A 22,039-nucleotide genomic window follows, 5' to 3' on the forward strand; every position below is an offset into this window, starting at 1 on the left:
AAGGAGTACATCAAGGCTGTATGTTGTCAACCTGCTTATTTAACTTATATGTAGAGTACATCATGAGAAACGCTGGGCTGGATGAAGCACAAGCTGGAATCAAGACTGCCGGGAGAAATATCAGTAACCTCAGATATGCAGATGACACCACCTTTATGGCAGACAGCAAAGAAGAACTAAAGAGCTTCTTGATGAAAGTGAAAGAGGAGAGTGAAAAGTTGCCTTAAATCTCCACATTCAGCAGACTAAGATCATGGCATCCAGTCTCTTCACTTCATGGGAAATAGATGGGGAAACAGTAGAAACAGTGGCTGACTTTATTTTTCTGGGCTCCAGAATCACTGCAGATGGTGACTGCAGCCATGAAATTAAAAGATGCTTACTCCTTGGAAGGAAAGTTATGACCAACCTAGACAGCATATTAAAAAGCAGAGACATCACTTTGTCCACAGAGGTCCGTCTAGTCAAGGCTATGGTTTTTTCCAGTAGTCATGTATGGATGTGAGAGTTGGACTATAAAGAAAGCTGAGCACTGAAGAATTGATGCTTTTGAACTGTGGTGTTGGAGAAGACTCTTGAGAGTTCCTTGGACTGCAAGGAGATCCAACCAGTCCATCCTAAAGGAGATCAGTCCTGGGTGTTCATTGGAAGGACTGATGTTGAAGCTGAAACTCTAGTACTTTGGCCACCTGGTTCGAAGAGCTGACTCATTTGAAAAGACCCTGATGCTGGGAAAGATTGAGGGCAGGAGGAGAAGGGGACGACAGAGGATGAGATGGGTGGATGGCATCACCGACTCAATGGACATGGGTTTGGGTGGACTCCGGGAGTTGGTGATGGACAGGGAGGCCTGGCGTGCTGCGGTTCATGGGGTCACAAAGAGTCAGACATGACTGAGGGACTGAACTGGAACTGTTGCTAAGTAGTCTTCCTTTGTATGACTATATCATACAATTTTGTTTATCATTTACTTTTTAAAATTTATTTTTATTGTAATATTTACAGTATTGTGTTGGTTTCTGCCATACATCAACATGAATCAGCCATAGGTATACATATGTCCTCACTCTCTTGAACCTCCCTCCCATCTCTCACCCCATCCCACCCCTCTAGGTTGTCATAGAGCACTGGCTTGAGCTCCCTGCATCATATAGCATTTCCCCACTGGCGATCTGTTTTACATAGAGTACTGTATATGTTTCAATGCCACTTTCTCCTTCCCCCACTGTGCCCACAAGTCTGTTCTTTTATGTCTGTCTCTGTTGCTGCCCTGCAAATTGGTTCATCAGTACCATTTTTCTAGATTCCATACATATGCATTAATATATACTTGTTTTCCTCTTTCTAACTTACTTCACTCTGTATAACAGGCTCTAGGTTCATCCGCCTCAATACAGGTGACTCAGATTTGTTCCTTTTTATGGCTGAGTAATATTTCGTTGTAATTATGTACCACACCTTCTTTATCTATTCATCTGTTGATGGACATTTAGGTTGCTTCCTTGTCCTTATAAATAGTGGCCTTTGTAAGTAGTGCTGCTATGAACATTGGGGTACATGTATCTTTTAGAATTGTGGTTTTCTCAGGGTAAATGCCCAGTAGTGGATCTGCTGTGTCATATGGTAGTAGTATTCTTAGTTGTTTTTTTATTTTTATTTTTATTAGTTGGAGGCTAATTACTTTGCAGTATTGTAGTGGTTTTTGCCATACATTGACATGAATCAGCCATGGATTTATATGTGTTCCCCTTCCCAATCCCCCCTCCCTTATTCTTAGTTTTTTAAGAAATCTCCATACTGTTCTCCATGGTGGCTGTATTAATCCACATTCTCACCAACTATGCAAGAGGATTCCCTTTTCTCCACACCCCTCGCTAGCATTTATTATTTGTAGATTTTTTAATGATGGTCATTCTGACTGCTGTTTCATTTACTGTTCGTGGACACTTGGGCTGTTGGCAGTTTTTGGCTGTTGTGAATAAAACTGCTGTGAGCATTCATGTACAAATCTTTGTGATATGTGAGCATACATTTTCCTAACTCTCTGGCGTGAAATGGCTGGGTCATATGGCAAGGTATTTTTAATTTTTAAGAAATTACCAGTTTTCCAAAATGGTTGTACTATTTGATGTTCCCATGGCAGTATCTGAGAGTTTTGGTTTCTTTATTTTCTTACCAACATTTGATATAGTAAGTCTTTTTAATTTTTGTCATTCTCATGGAGATGTAGTGTTACTGTGATTTTAATTTGCATTTTCCTGATGATGAACATCTTTTCATGTATTTATTGGCCATTTGTGTGTCTCCTGCTACAACTTTGTATTTGCTTCTTTGGGAACTCAAGGCTTAGCCCCCAACCTGGGGTTAAAATGTCTGTAATTTTTCTTTACTTGTAGATTTCTAGGCCACAGATTTATTATAAATTTTAAAATTCCAAATCCACCTCTTGTGTGCACCCAGGTTATTAATTCCTAGAAAATTTTTTTTCCTCCCACTTTACTACATTTGTAAGGCAACCTTCCTTATTTTCCTGTGGACAGGTGGGTTTTTTTTTTTTTTTTTTTCCTAGTCTCTTTTTACTGAGGGTCTCAGGGTCACAAAAAGTCAGATGCAACTGAAGCAACTTAGCATGCACACCCAGCCTTTATACAGAGATCTCAGTTGCTTTTTATGGGCTCAAGATCTGAAGTATGAGGAGGTCACAGATTCCTTACATTGCTACATAGCTATGCCTCACTAATCCAATTTTCAGCTTCTGTTCAGGAAACAATTTCTGTTTCCTGGGATTTCTTTTACTTTCTTGTGAGTTCAGTTTATTTAGTGTCAGAATCCTATCAGGAAAATAGAAACCACACACAGGTATTTTAAGAGAGTGAATTCAGTAAAGGGATTTAGTTTAAACCTTTGTTGGAGGGCTGAAAGAGCAAAAAGGGGAATCTTCAAGTAACTTACATTGTAACTGCATTAAGCGGCTGCTTCATCCAGGACTGAAAAACAAAGGCAGAAGGTTGGGGTTGGCAGAACTTAGAATTCTGGAGGGATCTGGTGGGACCGCGCCTGGAATCTCTGAGGAGAAGGTGTTGCCTGGTGTTGCTGGTGTCTCAGGAGCCCCCAGGAGGGGCCTGGGGGAGCCAGGTTTGGTTGAGCCCTGCTCTGGTGCCTCAAAGAGGGAGTTTAGAAGGAAGCAGGGAGAAACCAACTGCAGTTGTCAGGAGCAGAGAGCCACAGGAAGAAGGAAGTTCCTGGCAGCCTCCTCCTGCCTTGATTTTTCCTGTTTGCACCCCGTTAACAGACCCTAACTGGGAGCCAGCTGGCAAAGGTGAGGTGGTATTGGAAGAGTCCAAGCCCCAGCAATGCAGAGCAGACCATAACTACAGGGTAGGTGTGGTTCTAAGAGATAGTAATTTAACTAGCAAGTAAAAAAGGATTTTTATTCTGTTTTACTAGGCATTTTCAGGCACATTTAGTAGGAAGATTTTCAGGTTATATGGTCCATTATATCAGCAGTCAGTAACAGCGATAGCTGACTTTGTTTTTTTCTGGCATATAATGTGAGCCAGGCACTGTTCTAAGCACTTTACATGAACTGCTTCCCAAAGCTCTATCGTACTGTTGTTGCTATAACTTAGTTTACCCAAAGCCATACAGTTTGTAAGAGGTGGAGTTGGTGTTCTGATCCAAGCATTCTGGGTTCTGTAACATTGTTAACTTCTGTGTTGTGCTGAGAGTTCCTCCCCTACATCAAACCAGAATCTATCCTCCTCTGACTTCCACTCGCTAGTTCTGGTTTTGTCTTCTTGCAAAGGGTCATATGAGTCTTTCTCCTCATCTGCATGACAAGTGCATTGCATATATTTGAAAAAGTTTTCATGTTTCATGCTGTGGATTTCAGACACTTCACCAGGGTGGTTATCATTCTTCCTCTGCATGTACGCTCTGCTTTTCAGAGGTGGGGCATAGATTAGTCTCCTAACATGACCTGAGCTGGTTTGATGTTTTGGGTGGCTCTGTCATTCATGCTTCCTGTGAGACTGTATGGCCTCTCCTCCCACTATGGGCAGCCTTCCCCGCCACACAACCCCCTTCCCCCAGCCAAACGGCAACCTTTTCAGTATGAACTATGTACCAGGTCTCTACCATCCCGTATTAGTTTGGTTGATTTCTTTTATTCTAAATGCAGGGCTTTATATTTAGTCCTATTAAATTATACATTTGCTATTTTTGATACATCAAACCTGTTAAGATCTTTTTGCCATATCAAATCTAAAAACGTTGTATTTTCTTTTCTTCACAGTTTACAATTCCAGAGTTTAACACACCAACCTTACATGTTACATTTTGTCTTTGATAAAACATGCTAAATATGGTAGGTTTGAGAAGCAAGCTGAATGTTATACCTCTAGAGATCTTGAGGACTTCCCTGGTGGCTCAGAGGGTAAAGCATCTGCCTTCGATGCAGGAGACCTAGGTTCGATCCCTGGGTGGGGAAGATCCCCTGGAGAAGGAAATGGCAACCCACTCCAGTATTCTTGCCTGGAAAACCCCATGGATGGAGAAGCCTGGTGGGCTACAGTCCATGGAGTCACAAGAGTCAGACACGACTGAGAGACTTCACTTTCACTTTCTTTCAATAGAGATCTTACTTCAGTTGATGGAAGTTCGGGGGGAATAGTTTTGATTAGACTTTCTGCTGAATTGCGGGGGGAGCTATCCGGAAGGGACAGAATCTTGGCTGTCAGTGAGGGGAGGAGAGAGTCAAGGTTAAGGGTTGGCCATTGGGCAGTCCGTCACCCTAATAAGGGACCACTTGGCAGAAATAAAATGATCTGGTGTCTGAGGAGAGGAGAGGGAGCATATTGTATAGCATGCTGCTGGGCTGAGGCCTCTGTTGGCAGCCGTGTCCGCTGCCCTTTCTCTCCTCTTTAAGGATCAGTTTCTTTGAAGTCAGTGCAGGAAGTGCCAGTGATTCAGCCTTGCAGATTTCTTCTGCCTTATTGCAGCTAAGGACTGGTTTGTCTGGTGAGGAGTAAAGACCGTGCATATATTTCAGGCATATTTATTTGACCACTTGAATGCCTTCCTGTGACTGGCCAGAGACACTTTGCAGGCTGTCACGTTTTGGGTATCCTGTGGTAAGGTGGATACAGAGCCCTTTGTCTTATGTGTGGGTAACGACTGCATTCTGCCCTGTAAGGGGTCATTTGCTGAGTGTCTGACTTCTGGATGGTCTCAGTGAGGGATGAGGTAACAAGAGCTTTGATTGCCTACTTTTCTCTCTTGCTTACGGCATGCCGAGGTGAGTTTGAGGGAAGCTTCTGGTTCACTTGGAGTTTGCCACTCTATCCCTCATGCACTGCTGCCAGGTAGACTCTGTCTGGTTTGCTGACCCCAAAGCCCAGTTTCCTTGTTCAGTGAGCACATACATAATGTGTGTTTACTTCACCTCTCACAGAGCTGAGTATTTAAAGATGTATATATGTACCTATATATACACATACACACACACACACACACATATATATATATATAAAATACAGGAGTTACCTACTTCCCAAGCTCTGCAAACCTCCAGATACTTTACAGGAATAATGTAACAAATGTTTCTATATTCTTCACCTCAATTCACTGATTATTAACATTTTGCTGTTTTGGCCTCTGTCCTTCATTTTCTGAACCTATTGACTGTTAGATGTGAACTTCATGTTACTTCATCCCATAAATAGTTCAGCAGGTATTTGCTGAAAAAATAAGAATATCTTCCTATGCTAACCACAATGAAATTACACTCAGAAATTCAGTGTGTTCAGTATAATACTTGTTCAGATTGCTCTGGTTTTTCCAGTGATGTCTTTCTTTTTTTTTTTTTGATATGGGAATTTTTTTTTAATTTTTTTATTTTTTCCATTTATTTTTATTAGTTGGAGGCTAATTACTCTACATCATTGCAGTGTCCAGTGATGTCTTTCATAGATTTTTTTTTTTTGTCATTTCAGGATCCATTGAAAGATCATGCATGTGTTAGTTGTCATGACTTTGTCATGCCCTTAGTATGCTTTAACTTTGAACAATTTAAAACATTTATTTCTTTATTTGCTGCACTGGGTCTCACTTGTGTCATGGGAGACCTTTTGTTGTGTCTCATGGACTCTCTAGTTTTGGCACATGGGCTCAATAGTTGTGGTGCAAGGGCTTAGTTGCTCCACAGTATGTGGGATCTTAGTTCCCTGATGACCAGGGATCTAACCTGCATCCCCTGCATTGCAGTGCAGATTCTTAACTACTGGATCACCAGGGAAGTCTGAACTTTCAACAGTTTTTAAATCTCTTAATCTCGAATGCCTTTTTGTCTGTCATTATCATTGACATTCTTTAGAGTTCAAGTCAGTTGTTTGCAGAATGTCTCTTAATTTGGCTTTGTATGACTATTACCTCTTGATTAGATTCAGGATCAACATTTTTTGGTAGAACTAGATAGGTTAGTACAGTAGTTTGATAGTGAAGCTAGACAGGGAAGCAGTGTTCAGTTTTGCATGACAGTATATAATTTAGTACCTGATTATGTTTTCTGATCTGTAAGCCCCACAGGAATTGAGTGGAGTTCAGTAGGACCTGGAGGAACCAGGAAAGACTTTAGCAGGAAGATGGGGTTTGGAAGATGGACAGAATTTTGGGGCAGTTGGAGTATGTTTAGACAAACTGCTCTTTGGACTTCTCATCCTGCTAATAAAGTTATATATCATGAAAAGTGAAAAGTGAGTTTCTCTTCAGAGTTTAGAGCTCTGTATCCATGGTTTTTGTACTGCTGGGAAGCCTAATAGTTTAGAGCTCTTGCTTTGGTTTCAGATAGGCCAGGAGACTGTGCTCAGCCTTTTTCCAACTGCCTAACCTTAGGGAAGTTTTCTAACATGAAAGCTAGAAAGAGTATTGGTAACTCTTTAAAATATTACTGTGATGCTCATAGTGCAATATTGCATAAATAACTTGAATGAAAATATTTGAATGCCATTAGGTGGGGGCTATACTTCCTAGTTTTTCCGGGTGCCTCACTGGAACATTCATTTCTATTACCTGCCAAATCCCAGAAGGGGCTTGGATTTACCACTGCTGGCTAACTGAAGGCATGGAAATGAGAAAGGGCTTGGCTCATGAGAGAAGTGGGAAGACTGGCTTGATTAGTTAAGAGTGTACACTGTGGAATAGTGAGAAATGAGGTTGAATAAATGACTTAAGGCCACGTAATGGAGGGCTTGGGAAGTTAAGCCAAAGAATTTGAATATGGTGCTTAAGGAAGAAAACCACAGAAGGTTTTTGAGCAGGTGGGCAATCCTTGGAAATGTGAATGGTACAGAGTCTCTTGAGGAAGGACCTTTCCTGCTGTGGAGACTGGAATTCCAGAATTCTAGTAGGGCAGAGTCTTCCCTGTGCTGCCCATGTTGGGGTGTGGTTCGGGCTGTCTTGCCGCAGGAGGCCAGACTTTCTGCCCCAGTGACTCTTCCTGCTGTGTCACTGACTCACCCCGTTGACCTAGGCTGCGTGGCTTTCCTTCCGGTGGCTGGCTGATCTGCGGAGCGCTGGGGCTGCCCAGGGTGAGGTGAGGCCGAGCTGACCCACAGCTCTTTGGTGAGATGGGGGAATGATCAGCATTCCTGTGCCTTTGCCCCTTCCCTGGGTTGAGGCTAGTTATAACCCAGGTTGCTAGGGATCGCTTTCTCCCAGCCTGAGAAAGCTGTTCACCAGGAGGTAAGTCAAGATGGTTCCTGCCCCTCTCTGCTTTTTCATAGGTCAGCTTTTCCTCAAACAGGATTTCTGCTGCTTTCTTTTTCCTTGATCCAGGTCCTTCTAAGTAACCTCTTTCACTTACTTGAAGTAAACAGGTTTCTACAGGAAGTGGGCAGAGATGTTTAATAAATATATTTTTCTAGCTGTGGGTGGAGTGTTTCAGGGGTCTCACTGACCCCTGTTGTGAGGTAGTTTACCCAGAATTCTTGTGAACTAGATATTGAATGAAGACTCAAACTCATAGGGAGTGACTGCAGAGAAGTTCTGGTCTTAAGCTATCATTTCTTAGCAACTGGATTTCAGAACCATTCTTGGTATGCTTTAGTGTCCTGAGTTAAAGACAACAGTGAGGAACAGGAAGGGGGAGGTGCCTGGATTAGGATATGTTTGTGGTTTATGCTAGGAGTTAGGGTGACTAGGTTTCTAGTCTTGATTACTGCTCACCAGCTGTGTGATTAGGGACCAACTGACTAACCGTAGTGGACTAGAGTTTTCTCATGTAAAAATGAGCAGTTTATATGATCTGGAAGATTTCCTCCAGGGCCAAAATCTATGATTATATAATGTGTGATTATAAATCAATATTATAGTTTAAAAAGCAGTTACCAAAGGAGTATATGTAAACTTTAGGAGACTATTTTGATTACCATCTTCATTTAATTTAACAAGATTGGAAAGGTTTGTTTAAAAGGGTGTCACTTCCTTTATACTCACTGTGTGTATGCTTACTTCTAGGTCAAGGTGACTAGATAGTGGAGAAAATTAGCCTTTCTCATGGAAATCCTCCCAAATCACAAATGTGTTAAGGGCCAAAAAGTGTTAGAACATGTTACTGTGGAACACTGCAACTGAGGATCCACTGCAGTCCCAGCTCCAGGGGACCCACAGCCACAGTTCTGCAGGCTACAGCAGCCACTGCTCACCAGCACGCCGTGGTCCATCGGGATGCTTCCCAGGTGGCGTGCTGAAGCAGATGATTTGGTAGCTCCATGCTTTTGCAGAAGTGATGTACCAAGTTACTTGCTTTTTTGTCATTGTTTACTTACTAGGTTTGGTCAGCACTTTGAGAGACAGTGGGGGTTGTTGGGAAGGGGGTGGTCAAAGCAGAGGGGCTCTCCAGTGCATTTCAGTCAGGCTGTCTGTAGTACCCTTGAATCTGTGCCAGGCAATGGTGGTTTTGTTGATAACTAGTCAGAAAAATAAGGTGTTAGGCATCCTAGTCAAAAGTTTCTGTCACCAAGACACTGTGATCATTCGCAATTCTCTTTCTTAAAGCCATGTTTTCTTCATTTATATATTGAAAAATTTAGATACTAAGAGTTTCAGATCTGAAATCAGGTAGGCCAAAGGAGGTTTGAGGTGGGGAAGGATCTGTTTGTTCTAAGCTGCTTGACTATTAGACAAGGGGTAGAAGTGGAATTCCTTTTTAGTACTTGAATTATAGCGACTATACTCTCTACTCACAGTCACAGCTGAGTGATCAAACGTGAAGCAGCTATTTAATGAGAAGCAGGCCTTGGGAGCTTTCTCCTGGAAAACAATCACAGGACTTGCTGGTCCTGAGAGAAGTAGTCGGTCCCTGGTAGGACCTATTGTTTAGAGGAGGTGGGGGTGAATGTCATCAAAATGGACAGTGTGGATATTGTGATTTAAATGGTTTAGAGACTTTGTTCCCTGCTGTTGTTAATTTCAAGCCTCTCTTTAAAGAGATTCTCTTAATGATTGGAGCAGTGTGGGATTCATTTAGAGAAAAGGCCCCATGTAACCACAATTAGAAATTAAATGGCTAAAAGCAGAGCCAGTTGCTGGAGAGACTGAAGTGGCCTAATCAGTTGCTTTTCAATACTCAGGTCCTAGGGCGACAGCAGCCAGAGAATAGGCTGCTTGGTGAGCTCGATGGGTACTACGCTGGGAGATTTGGGCTCCCAAGAGAGGAAGAGGTGACCTGTAGTATCCATACCTCTTAATCTCTCTGTTTCTCTTCTTTCCCTCAGTGCCCTTTAGTTTTAATTAGGATTGTGTAAACACAGCCAGCTTGCCAGTCCCCTTAAAGTGGCAGGCCCATGACAGCTTTTTGCTGGTCACTCTTACCTAGGTATGTGGCTTTAAATTAGAGGGCTTGTCCCCTCTTGACAGTTCAGCTTCACTGGCTGCCTCACTGAAAGAATCCGTTAGAAGAGGGCCAGCTGGCTGTCATTCAGTCAGGCAGCATTATTTAGCACCTGCAGTGTGCAGGCATTGTGCTGGAATGGAGCTGATAGGTGAATAAGATGGTTTCTGCTCTTCAGGAGCTTAGTCAAGTGAAACATATATGCAGCTAGTGTCGACCCAAGGAGGAATGAAATGAAGTGTGTAGAGGAACAAGCAATATGGGCGCATATAGAGGAGACAGCAGAGTTGTTCCTGAATTGGGGGGAACAAGGAGAGCCTCTGAAGGGAGAAAGCATTTGAGCCAGGTTGTAACTGGTGAATTAGAATTCCTTAAGTTTATAATTTTATCTGTTTATTTCTGGCTGTGCTGGGTGTTCCTTGCTCCAGGGTTTTCTCTAGGTTTGGAGAGTGGGGCTACTCTCCAGTTGCTGTGCACAGGCTTGCCGTTTCGGTGGCTTCTTGTTGCAGAGCACTGGCTCTAGCGTGCCGCTTCAGTAGCTATGGTTCCCAGGCTCTAGAGAATAGGCTCAAGAGTTGTAGCGCATGGTCTTAGTTGCTCTGTGGCATCTGGGATCTTCCTGGATCAGGAATTGAACCTGTGTCTCCTGCATTGGCAGGCAGATTCTTTACCCTGAGCCACCAGGGAAGTTCTAGAATTCCTTAAGTTTAGAAGGGCATTTTGGAGGAGGTTATAGAATGGCAGCAGCACAGAGCCTGGGGAAATGTTTGGCATATTTGGGAAAAGTGCTTCTGAGATAGAAGATATTTTGGAGGAATGAGCTGGAAATGAGGCCGGAAAAGATGTTTGTTTGGTTGGATCTTAAAGAACATTAAGAGTCATACTAAGAGATTTGGATTTTATTCTGCATGAAGTTAGCTCATGAGTGTTTTGGATAAGGAGTGACACGATCCCAGCCGTGTGATTTAGGTTCTGATGTGTTTTTCAGGTGTGAGGTCTTTGATTTCAGGGTTGAGAAGGTGGTCGTCTTAGTTCTTAAAGTACGAAGTTTGTCAGGCATCTAATGTTTAGGTACTTTTTTCCTTAGTTATATTTTCTAAGAAAGAAAAGATAGTGAAGTCACTCAGTCATGTCCAACTCTTTGCAACCCTATGGACTGTAGCCTACCAGGCTCCTCCGTCCATGGGATTTTTCCAGGCAAGAGTACTGGAGTGGGTTGCCATTTCCTCCAAAAGCAAGAAGACAGGAAGTAGTCAGCAGTGTCCCTTTAGACTGAGCTTTCCTGACCCCTCAAAGATGAAAGTTTTCTTAGACATATATATCATGCAGTCTTGTTTCATAGGTTACTTACTATTGCTTATTCTTTGAGGATAAAACCCATCATAAGGGGTCAACTTCTGATTATATAGTGGAAACCAACGACATATTTTTGAACTGGTTGAAAAATAGTATATAATCATTGTAGGAAATATGAAAAGTAAAGAAAAAAAATATAGAAAAATATTTAAAGAAAAAGCTAAAATCATCCATAACTGCATCATCTGGAGAAAACCACTTATTTTCATTTTAGTATTTTGTACCTATGCATATTTCTCTGTGGAGTAGTCCAGGTCATATAGTACCTACAATTTTGTCTTCTGCTTTTTCTCTGTTTCCCATTGGTTTTCATTATATGTGTGTGTGTTAGTTGCTCAGTTGTGTCTCGCTCTTTGAGACCCCATGGACTGTACCCTGCAAGGCCCCTCTGTCTGTAGAATTCTCCAGGCAAGAATACTGAAGTGGGTAGTCATTCCCTTCTCTGGGGGATCTTCCTGACCCAGGGATCGAACTCAGGTCTCCTGCATTGCAGGTTCAGTGCTATACTGCAGCTTCCCACTTGCTATCTATTTTACACATGGTAGTGTATATATTTCAGTCCTGATTTCCTAATTTGCCCCACCTTCCCCCTCCTTGTCCACATGTTCGTTCTCTATGTCTGTCTCTATTCCTGCCCTGTAAATTGGTTCATGTGCACCATTTTTTCTAGATTCTACATCTATCCTTAATATACGGTAAATGTTTTTCTCTTTCTGACTTAACACTCTATATTAGACAAACTCTGGGTCCATCCACATCTCCAAAAATAACCCAATTTTCCCCAGCCTTTTTATGGCTAAGTAATATTCCATTGTATGTATGTGTCACATCTTCTTTATCCATTAATCATATAGGATTTTTATAGTGCTTTCAGCTTTTTCTATTTTAAACAATACTGTAATACTTTGATACAAATTATAAAAGTAATAGATATAATAAGTAAGTCCCTTGCACTTCACCCTTTATCCTAATCTTACTCTACAGAGGTAACAATGGCTTATTTATTTATTTATTTTTTAACAATGACTTATTAATAGTTTTTATTACTTTATAATTTATTAGTAATTTCTGTTGTATCTTTGCATGAACATTATTATTTTTTAAAATTTTTCCGTGAACATTATTATACATAAGTTTTGGTCAGTATTTTTTGTTATTATGATTTATGTCTGCAAGTGAATTACTGGGTCAAATGATGTGAAATTAAATTTTCCTGATTGTATGTCATGGTACAGTTTAGAAAACTTGAAAATAAGGTGTTTAAGGGAGAAAGTAAGAGTGATCCATAATCCCACAAATCAGAAATAAACATTATTTGACTTGTTTCCTTATAAATATACACATGCACGTTAATGCTCACAAGTGTGCAGGTATGTGTATATGTATCACATACACATCTGTATATGTAGTTTAAAAAATAAATGGTCATACCCACTAACACTATGTACGCTGCTTTTAAAATTCAACATTCCTCATGTCATTAAAATTAGTTAAAATATTTTTAATGACTGCATAAGGCTTCATCATATGCATGTATCTTAATTTACTTGAGTTATTGTTAGATATTTAGTTTTTCTCATTTTTCATAATGTTAAATAATTATATTAGTACCTATACATGTATTTATGTTTCAGATAATTTCCTAAACTTTTATTGCTGTGAATGGAATTATTTGATCAAAGAACACCAAACTTTTTTTTTTAGCAGTCTCACTTTAAAATTTTTTGGTAAAATATGCATAAAAAATTTACTATTTTAACATGTTGAATTCATAATTAGGTGTACAATTTAGTGGCATTAAGTGTATTTACAGTGTTATGCAATCATCACTGCTATTCATTTCTAGGACATTTTATCATCCCAGACAGATTCTCTGTACCCATTGAACAATAGTTCCCATTCCTTCCTCCCCCAGTCCCTGGTAACCTCTGTTCTACTTTCTATCTCTATGAACCTGCCCATTCTAGGTACCTCATAAATGGGATCATACCATTTTTGTCCCTTTTTGTCTAGTTTATTTCACTTAGCATGTTTGAATATGAACATTTTTTAGGTTCTTGATATGTATTGCCAAATTTCTTTCCAGAGAATCATTTAAAGAATGCCTGATTACTTACATAAGAAAATGCACTGTTCCTTTTTTAATCGTTAGTTTCTCAATTAAAATCCTAGGTTGTTATCTTTCCATTATTAAATTATGTAATTTTATACATATTAATGGGATTCCTTTATAGCATATTATTATATAAAGTCAGCTTCTTTGCCATTGTTACATAAGATCAACATTTGGGAGAGGATAGAAGGAGAAAGTGGGTGGAGGTGTCACTGTGTGAAGGTCCTATTTGCTAAAATGACTTTTGGAAATGATAGGATAAGTTACCCTCAGTTCCCCATTTATAAAATGAGGATAATGGCACTTTCCCCATCTGCCCTACAGGAACTGAATGTCCTAAAATTCCCAGTTGAAATTACTTGCTTTTATGGCCAGGATCGTCAGAGGGGTAAGATCTAGAAAGCGAGAATCAGCTTCCCTTTCTCACAAAAATCAGGGCCCTAACTTTTTTTTTTTTTTAATATTTTTGTTTGTTTATCATTTGGTTCTGCCCAGTCTTAGTTGTGGCATACAGGATCTTGCATGTGAACTCTTAGCTGTGGCTTGTGGTACCTAGTTCCTCAACCAGGGCTCCCTACTTTGGGAGCTGAGAGTTTTAGTCACTGGATCACCAGAGGAAGTCCCAGGACCCTAGCTGTTAGCCATTGGCTAGACATAATGGAAATGTTAGCTGCTTCCTAGTGAATCTTCTCTAAGCAAAAGGGAAGGAGAGAGATCTCTAATGTGGTGTTAGTGGGGCGGGGGTGGGGAGGGATAGTTAGCAGCAGAGAGAGTGGGGCTTCCTTTGATTTCATATTATCCTAGTGCATGAGTGGGAGCTAACATTGCTTATCCACGTCACTGAAGGACCTTAGGAACTGAATCTGTCTCTTACCAGTTGGAATTAGAGACAAGGAAAATGAAGAATAGCACATAGAAAACCCTTTAGAGGAGTGTTCCAACCAAAAAGTAGAAGAATGTCTTTTGACTTCTTTTGAGTGTTTTGGATTAATTTCTTCAATATTATATTCCAGACTGATACTGCATATAAATTTATTTTAAAATGAGCCACACTCTCTAACATAGCCACACTCCAGTCAATTCGACAACAGTTAATCTCATTGTGAAACATTTCTTTAGGTGTTAAATTGTTTTGTTTAGATCCAGGTATAAATCTTTTTTGTTCTGCAGGCCATGTAGTTCCAACTATTCACCTTTGCCATTGGAGAAGTGGAGTGTAACCATAAACATTACATAAATGAATGGGCACGGCTATATTCCAGTAAAACTTGATTTACAAATTAGGGGCAGCTGGCCATCAGGCATAGGTTGGTGACCTCTGGGTTGTGGAGACTACTTTAGATTGTCAGAAGGCCTAGCTTTGATGAAAAGTTGTTGAAAAATTTAGCTTTGAGGTCTGCTACTTACTAGCTATGTCACCTTAGCCTCTCTGAGTTCTCATGTTTAAATTCAAAATAATAATTCTTTCTATTAAAAATAAGAATGACTGATTACACATAAGGATATTTAACTTTTCTGGAAATCAGGAAAATGTAAATTAAAACAAGACTATATTGCTTTTTATCCTTTATATTGGTAAAATAAAAAAATAGCATCTATTGTTGGAAGGGTGTTGAAAAGGGAATTTTTATGTTCTGTTAATGGAACTACAAATTGGTACACTTTTTTGGATGCTAATTTGTAAGTACTTATCAACATTTAACATGCACAGACTTCATCAATCCCAATTATTGGTACATATCCTAGAGAAATATTAGCTTGTATGTAAAAAGGTTCACTATTTATTACTGTAGCATTCTTTCATAATACAAATTATACAATATGACTGTAGGTAGGTCGACCAAACACACACACACTTTGTCTAAATACACACATATGTGTATCCATACATTTATGTGCCTGTGTGTGCATGCTTAGGAAAAGTCTGAAAGGTTATACAACAAACTTCTAACAGTGGTACTTCTGAGGAAGGGAGTGCCATTGGCAAAAACGGGTTAAAAGTTTGACAAAAGGGGTGTTTTGCATTTTACTCTGTGTACTTCTTTATTATATCATTTCATGGTGATAAGGTATTCTCCCTCCTTCCCATTTGTTTGGATAGCTGGTGGGCCGGGAGTGTGACACAGAATTAATTTGCCGGCCAGCTCTGCCCATGTCAGTTGAGTTGGAAGCAGCTGCTGAGCTGAGAACAAGGAGCACATGTATGAGGGGATGGGAGGGCGCTGTGCGCAGGCGGCTGGGAGAGGCAGCCAGACAGGCCAATTCTGATTTACCAAGTAACTATCGTATGTCTTGTCTTGACATTCTCCAAATCGCTTTATTCTCAGTTATCACACGGGGCCCAGAGAGGAATTCAGTGAGCGTGCGAAGCATGGATGTTGATAGGAAAAAAAGCAGTCATGTTTGGGACAACAAGGAATGTGTTTTTTGTAGAAATAGTTTTTTGTTTCATTTGAAAAGAAATATGTGCAGGGATATTCATTATAGCACTGTTTGAAATCTAACACTGGAAACATCCACGTCCATCAACAGGAAAACACGTGAATGTATTATGGTATATCCTTTATATGCACTGTTGTTATACAGTTTTTTTAAAGTGTGAGTTAGAATTACATTTACTGACCCTTGGGATGTTCATAATCAATTATTGAGAAAAATAAGTTGCAGAGCGATGTTAATATGTAAACCTAGTTTTTGAAAAATAGAGAATAATTTTAAAAATCCTCTTAAAATATAACAAATATACTTGGGCTTATGATTTTGGGGGCCTGGAAAAATCTGATAACATTTCTTTTTCTAAAATTACAGTGATGTATGCACAAGCCTAGGAACTGGAAGCCTGCAAGTTGTGCGTTTAACTTAATTTTTGGCCATGCTGCACAGCATGTGGGATCTTAGTTCCCTAACTGGAGATGGAGCCCACCTCCCCCACCCCCCGCTGCAGTGGAAGCAGAGTCCTAACTATTGGACTGCCATGGAAGTCCCTAATGTTTCTTATGGGAGGACTTGGAGGCTGAGAGATTACGGGAGGCTCATTTTATTTTTATCTAACTTTCTATTGCTTCATTAGTTTTACAGAACAAGGAAGATAAACTTCCTGAGTAAAAAATAGTTTCCTAAATAGTTTTTTTTCATCTTAATTGATTTCTAAGAGGTACTTTTAATTTTTTTAGTGAGTTAATGAAGTAAAGAATTATGAAAGTAAAAATAGAGTTATCATGTAAATCTCTTGGGTATAGTATCTGGGTAGTGGAAAGAGAACGCAGGAGTAAGGGAACCGGCTTTGTAGTTGTAGTTCTAAACTTTCTTATGTGTGAGCTTTAATTTAATAAGGTCATTTAACAACTGTTAAACAAGGGCCTCAGTCTTTTCATATGTAAAATGAAGAGCTTGTGCCAGGAGACATTGGTCTCCAAGGTCCTTTCTAGGCTTGACATTCCACAGGTTTAGGGTCGTACAGTTCTACAGTTGCAACACCTCTTGAGATTTTAGAATATTGTATTTCATTTACTTTTAAATGCCTTTTGTTTTTGTTACATTTTAACAGTCTGAAATTAAAATTCATTTTATAATTGGCACTGGCTATTTTTTCACATTTTTATTATCTCTAATATTGAGATATCTTATCATTGAAGATACAGGATAGTTCTACTTTTCAGTGCCTTTTTATTTTCATTAACTATATATTCTTGGCCCCTTTCTAAACTCCCCTTGCTCCTAATCCCAACAGATTCACTCATATCACCTAGTCGTTCTGGGTAGGGAGAAGTGGGTGGGTGGATATGGTATTTGAGTGTGCAAGGATTTTATACTTAATTAACTGGTAGGTGTCCTATATGTAGCTGCTGCTTGAGAAGTCAGGTAAATATACATGTAGTTCTGAGGTATCCAGTTTAATGCTTCTGAACTTTGATTATTCTGTTGTAGTTTTGCCTGGTATTTACTTTTTAAAGTATAACACACATAGAACAGGTTACAAAGTATATAGCTCCTGGAAGTTTACAGAAAATGAACACACCGGTGTAACTAGTCCTATATCAAAAACATTAGGAGCATCCCATTATACCCCTCCTTCCAGCCATTATCCCCGTGCTGTTTTCTTTTTAAAAGGAGTGAAAGTATATGTCAGGATAGCTCATGGTTATCTTGGGTGAGTCTGCTGGAAAGGGCTCCACGTCTGGAGCCAGAACTTCAGAGTTGCATCATGGTCCTGTTGCTCTTTCATTGTGTAACCTTAGGGGAGATACTTTTCTGAACTTCATTTCTTTTTGATAAAATGAAAACAGTAATGTCTACCTCATAGAACTGTTGTGAGATCACGTGAAATATTTTGTAGATGGAAAATACCATCAGTGGTGAAAAGCCAAACACAACTGCTAGTTGTTTTCGGTGAGGGAGGTAGAATTCCAAGCAGGAGATGATGTGAACCTCAAGTAAGAAGAGAAATGAAGAAGTTTGTTTGATCCCAAATCCATTCTCTTATCTACCAGTATTATCTCCTTTTTTTGTTGTTGTTGACATTTGGTATAGTCACTAGTTTCTGTTAAATGCTCCAAAATGAAAATAATATAGAGGAGTAGAGGACCTAAATAGAATCCCCAAAGATTTGGAATTTCTTCCATTTTTCTCTCATTTCCTCTCTTAATCCTGGTGCCTCCTAGAGTTGTGTAAGGCAGAGGCTTTGGCCTAAGATTAGCTGATTTCAATAGCAAATGGATATACCACTCCTTTACAGGCCCAATAGGGCAAGCATGATCCCACCATAGACCCACTTCTGATTATAGTCACAGTGTTCCAAATGTGACCCAAATTGATATCTCTAACCTGTATAAAGATTGCATCTTATAAACGGTTCATTTTAAAAACTTAATTTGAAATCTTTCATTCATTCAGTAAATGCTTATCAGGTGCCATGCACTTTACTCAGTTCTAGGAATTCAGTGGTGAGCACGCGGTATGTGATTTCATGGAACTTACAGTAGTAGAAAAGAGAGAATGAAATTAAAAAAGATGTAACTAGAGACTATGAGAGCTCTAAAGGAAGAGAATATGATGCTGTGCCTGACCTAATCCAGGTGATGAGGGAGATTTTTACATGGAGAAGTAACATTTGAGCAAAGATATGAAGGTTAAGATGGGGCTTCCCAGGTGGCGCTAGTGGTAAAGAACCCCCTGCCAACACAGGAGACATAAGAGACTTGGCTTCAGTCCCTGGGTGGGGAAGATCCCCTGAAGGAGGGCATGGCAACCCACTCCAGTATTCTTGCCTGGGGAATCCAGTATTCTTGCTGGACAGAGGAGCCTGCAGGCTCTAGTCCATAGGGTCCCATAGAGTTGGACATGACTGAAGCAACTTAGCATGCAATCACGCATGAAGGATAAGTTAGAATTAATCATGTGAACAGGAAGAGAAAGCTTTGGGTAGGAGGAAGAGCATGCACAACACTAGACCACACACAGAAGTAACTCTTTACTAATGAACTTCAGTAACTTTTTACTAATGAACTTTCAACCTCTGTGCTGGGTACTGTGCTAAGCACTTTCTTTACACATACTATCTTGTAAATTCCTTATATCACCCTCTGAGAAAGTATTCTTACTCCCATTTTACAGATGGGAAAGCTTGCACAGTTATTAAAGTCCTAGAGCCAGGATTTTTTTTTTTTTTTTTTTAAATATGGCTCCAGCTTTTTTTGGCTGTGCTGGGTATTTGTTGTTACATGCGGGGGCTCTCTAGTTGCAGTCAAGGGTACTCTTTACTGCATGGGCTTGTCATTGTGGTGGCTTCTCTTGTTTTGGAGCACAGGCCCTGGAGCACGAGGGTTTTAGTGGTTGCGGCTCGAAGGTTCTAGAGCGTGGGCTCAGTGGTGGTGCATGGGCTCAGTTACTCCATAGCACGTGGAATCTCCCCTGACCAGGAATTGAACCAGTGTTCCCTGCATTGGCAGGTGGACTTTTTAATCTACTGTACCACCAGGGACGTCCCTAGAGCCAGAGTTTTAATTAGTCTGTCTAACTCCAGACTCCATACTCTGAACCATTATGCTATATTGCCTTCCTTCTGTTTCTCACCATTCTAGCCTGTACTTTATACAGCCAGGAATGTAGGTCTGATCTATGTTACTCCCCTTTACTTCTTCCCTTCAGAAACCTTCTTCCCATCACCTCCAGGACAACATCTGAATTCCTTAGTGTGATGTCAGTTCCTCATGGTTTCGTGCTACTTAGCCTCACCATCTGCTACACCTTCCTGAAACTGCATGCCATGGCTCAGATGTAATAAGCTCTGTCTTTGCACATGCTGTTCTCCCTGCTAGAATGCTTTTTTTTTTTTTTTTTATCTTTTGGTGAAACCTTACTCATCCTACTCATACTTTAAGTACCCAGCTTCAATGCTACTTCCTCGGTAAAGCTTTCCTCATCATGCCTTCCTGAGTTAATCCGTCCCTCACAGGGCCTGTAAAACAGTACCTCCTCCTGTGTTCCTCTTCTGAAGTCTTTCACCAAAGTGAGAATCCCAGAGGTCTTTGCTGCTCCTCACCTTTCCCATACTCCTGTTTCCTAAGATCTAGGAGCCTATTCCACAGTGCCTTTTAAATATACCTTTTTTAAACGTTCCTACTGCCCTTGCCTGATGGAAGCGGTTTTACTTCTGCTGTTCTCTGCCTCTGGACTCACCGTCCTGCCAGATCCATCCTTTCCAAAGCACATACCACGCATGCCATTCTCCTGCTCAAACCCTTCAGTGCCTCCCACTGCTCTTTAGTAAGTCCCTCCTGGTCTCTACTACACTTTCCAGTGTTCTCTTACCTTCCGATCAGCAATACCCAAGGCCTTGTTCTTTGGACTCATGTTTAGGTGAGTTATAGGTATGTCTCTTCACAGGATTTTGAGCCCATCTCATTCATCTGAGCACAGTATTTGTAGGTTGTTTGTTTCATGTTTATAGTTGAATGTCTCTGATTAAATTTCATTAACTCTAAGAGTAACATATGCATTTTGGAGACTTTGTATCATGAATAGTTTTTTTCAAAAGGGGTTTGGTCCTAAAGGGAGATTTCAGTTTTTAGAAAAACTGCTTGTGAGGGATTCTGTACTTCTCAGTGACGCCAGATATATGGATTGTTATTTTGTAGAATGGTGTTTAGCATCTTTAAAGGTGGAGAAAATGATTCCAGCTCTGCCCACTTCACAAGCTGTAGTAGAAACAATTTGAACAAGGAATTGAAAAGTGCTTTGTATGAATAAAAAGCTGTGCTGATGGGAAAGGTATATAGGATGTAGCTTAGTTGGACTGGAGAGAGCCATGGATTTATGAGTTCTGGTTCTGCTGCCTTGGTGGTTGACCCTGAGGGCAGGTATTGCCTTCTTTTTTGAAGTCCTAGTTATAAAATTGTTAATAAACATGCTTGCCTTTTAGGGTTCTAAGTTTAGGGGAGTTAATTGAGACGTGAGATGTAGCCTTCTTTAAATCCTAGAAGTCTGTTAAAATGTTACGGTTTTTCAATTTTTTTAATTTTTAAATTTTTTATCATGACCATGTTAGAGACTAGATTCATTTATTTTACTTATTAGTAACATTGACAGGTTTGGTTCTTGAGTTATCTGGCACCCCATTCAGAAATCTAATCCCTATTAATATGTTTTTGTTCATTTCTGTCAGTGGTTAAAATCATCCTGGTGTGGTAGAAGAAGTGGATTTGAACCAGAAAGATAGAGATTTCAGTGCTGTGTGAGAGGTGGAGATATGAAAGAGAGAGAAGAGGAAGACAGAGAGAGGGTGGGAGAGAGGGAGAGAAGAGAAAAGAGGGAGATGTCCTCTGAGTTTTGTGGCTACTTAAAGCCAGCTTGAAACAGACCAGATCCTGGGCAGGATCCTGCTCTCCCAGCTCATGTTCTGAAATCACAAGTTGTCTTGAATTGGCAGGTCTTGCTCAGGCATACAGATAAACTGTAAAATTTCTCTCAGGCAGAAGATAGGAAATCTTCAGCAGAGCTGTCACATGTATTCCAGTGTTGATCTAAGGGGGGACTAGAAGACCATTAAGGGCTCTTTCATCCTTGAGATTCTGTGATTTGTTGGCCAGGTATAGAAGGCTGCTTTTCTTTAGGGTGTGGAGATCAATGTAATCATAAATTGCACTTTCTCTGTGGCTTTTATTTATGAACCCTTGTAAATGCCAAGTATGGCTCCTATTATTTTTCATTGTACCCCATGCAAAGTTGGAACTACCAATTTTTGAGGACCTCCTCCTCTCATCAGGATTAATGAAACACCGTTCAGTGCCTCGCTTTGGGCACAGGACCCAGTAGGGTGACAGACAAAGTGCCTATTTCTAGTGGACTTGCTATTTGGGGATGAAGGAAGCCCTAACTGGTGAGGTTTTTGACAAGGTACTGAGGAAATTCATTTTATTGCAAGATTCTTGTTATTGAGAATGGTGTCCTGGAGAAAGAATCATGGGAAATTTTTGGAGATACCTTTAGATATGATCTGACCCTTACCTTTTCCTGAGGCCCAGGTTAGGGCAAGTGCCTTGCTTGAAGCCACAAGTACAGTCTGTGGCTGACGCAGAATTTCCCTCCAGTCACTTCCAACACCAAACCTCGTGTGTTTTCTATTACTGGCAAGGCTGTCTCCAGGAGTTGCAAATCTTTACATTAAAACTGTTCCTTTCGTT

The 22,039-nt window shown here is 40.3% G+C and overlaps 1 protein-coding gene and 1 non-coding gene across 3 annotated transcripts in view; both read left to right on the forward strand.

Moving 5' to 3' along the window:
- NUMA1 (nuclear mitotic apparatus protein 1) overlaps window positions 1-22,039 on the forward strand; it is a 71,048-nt gene that overhangs the window by 5,974 nt on the left and 43,035 nt on the right. The gene's annotated exons all lie outside the window — the stretch shown is intronic.
- TRNAR-UCG (transfer RNA arginine (anticodon UCG)) lies at window positions 4,418-4,489 on the forward strand. Its single transcript has one exon. It is a non-coding gene; the product is annotated as a tRNA-Arg (tRNA).

Source organism: Odocoileus virginianus, chromosome 10 (assembly GCF_023699985.2).
Source record: "Odocoileus virginianus isolate 20LAN1187 ecotype Illinois chromosome 10, Ovbor_1.2, whole genome shotgun sequence".
NCBI classification, from domain to species: domain Eukaryota; kingdom Metazoa; phylum Chordata; class Mammalia; order Artiodactyla; family Cervidae; genus Odocoileus; species Odocoileus virginianus.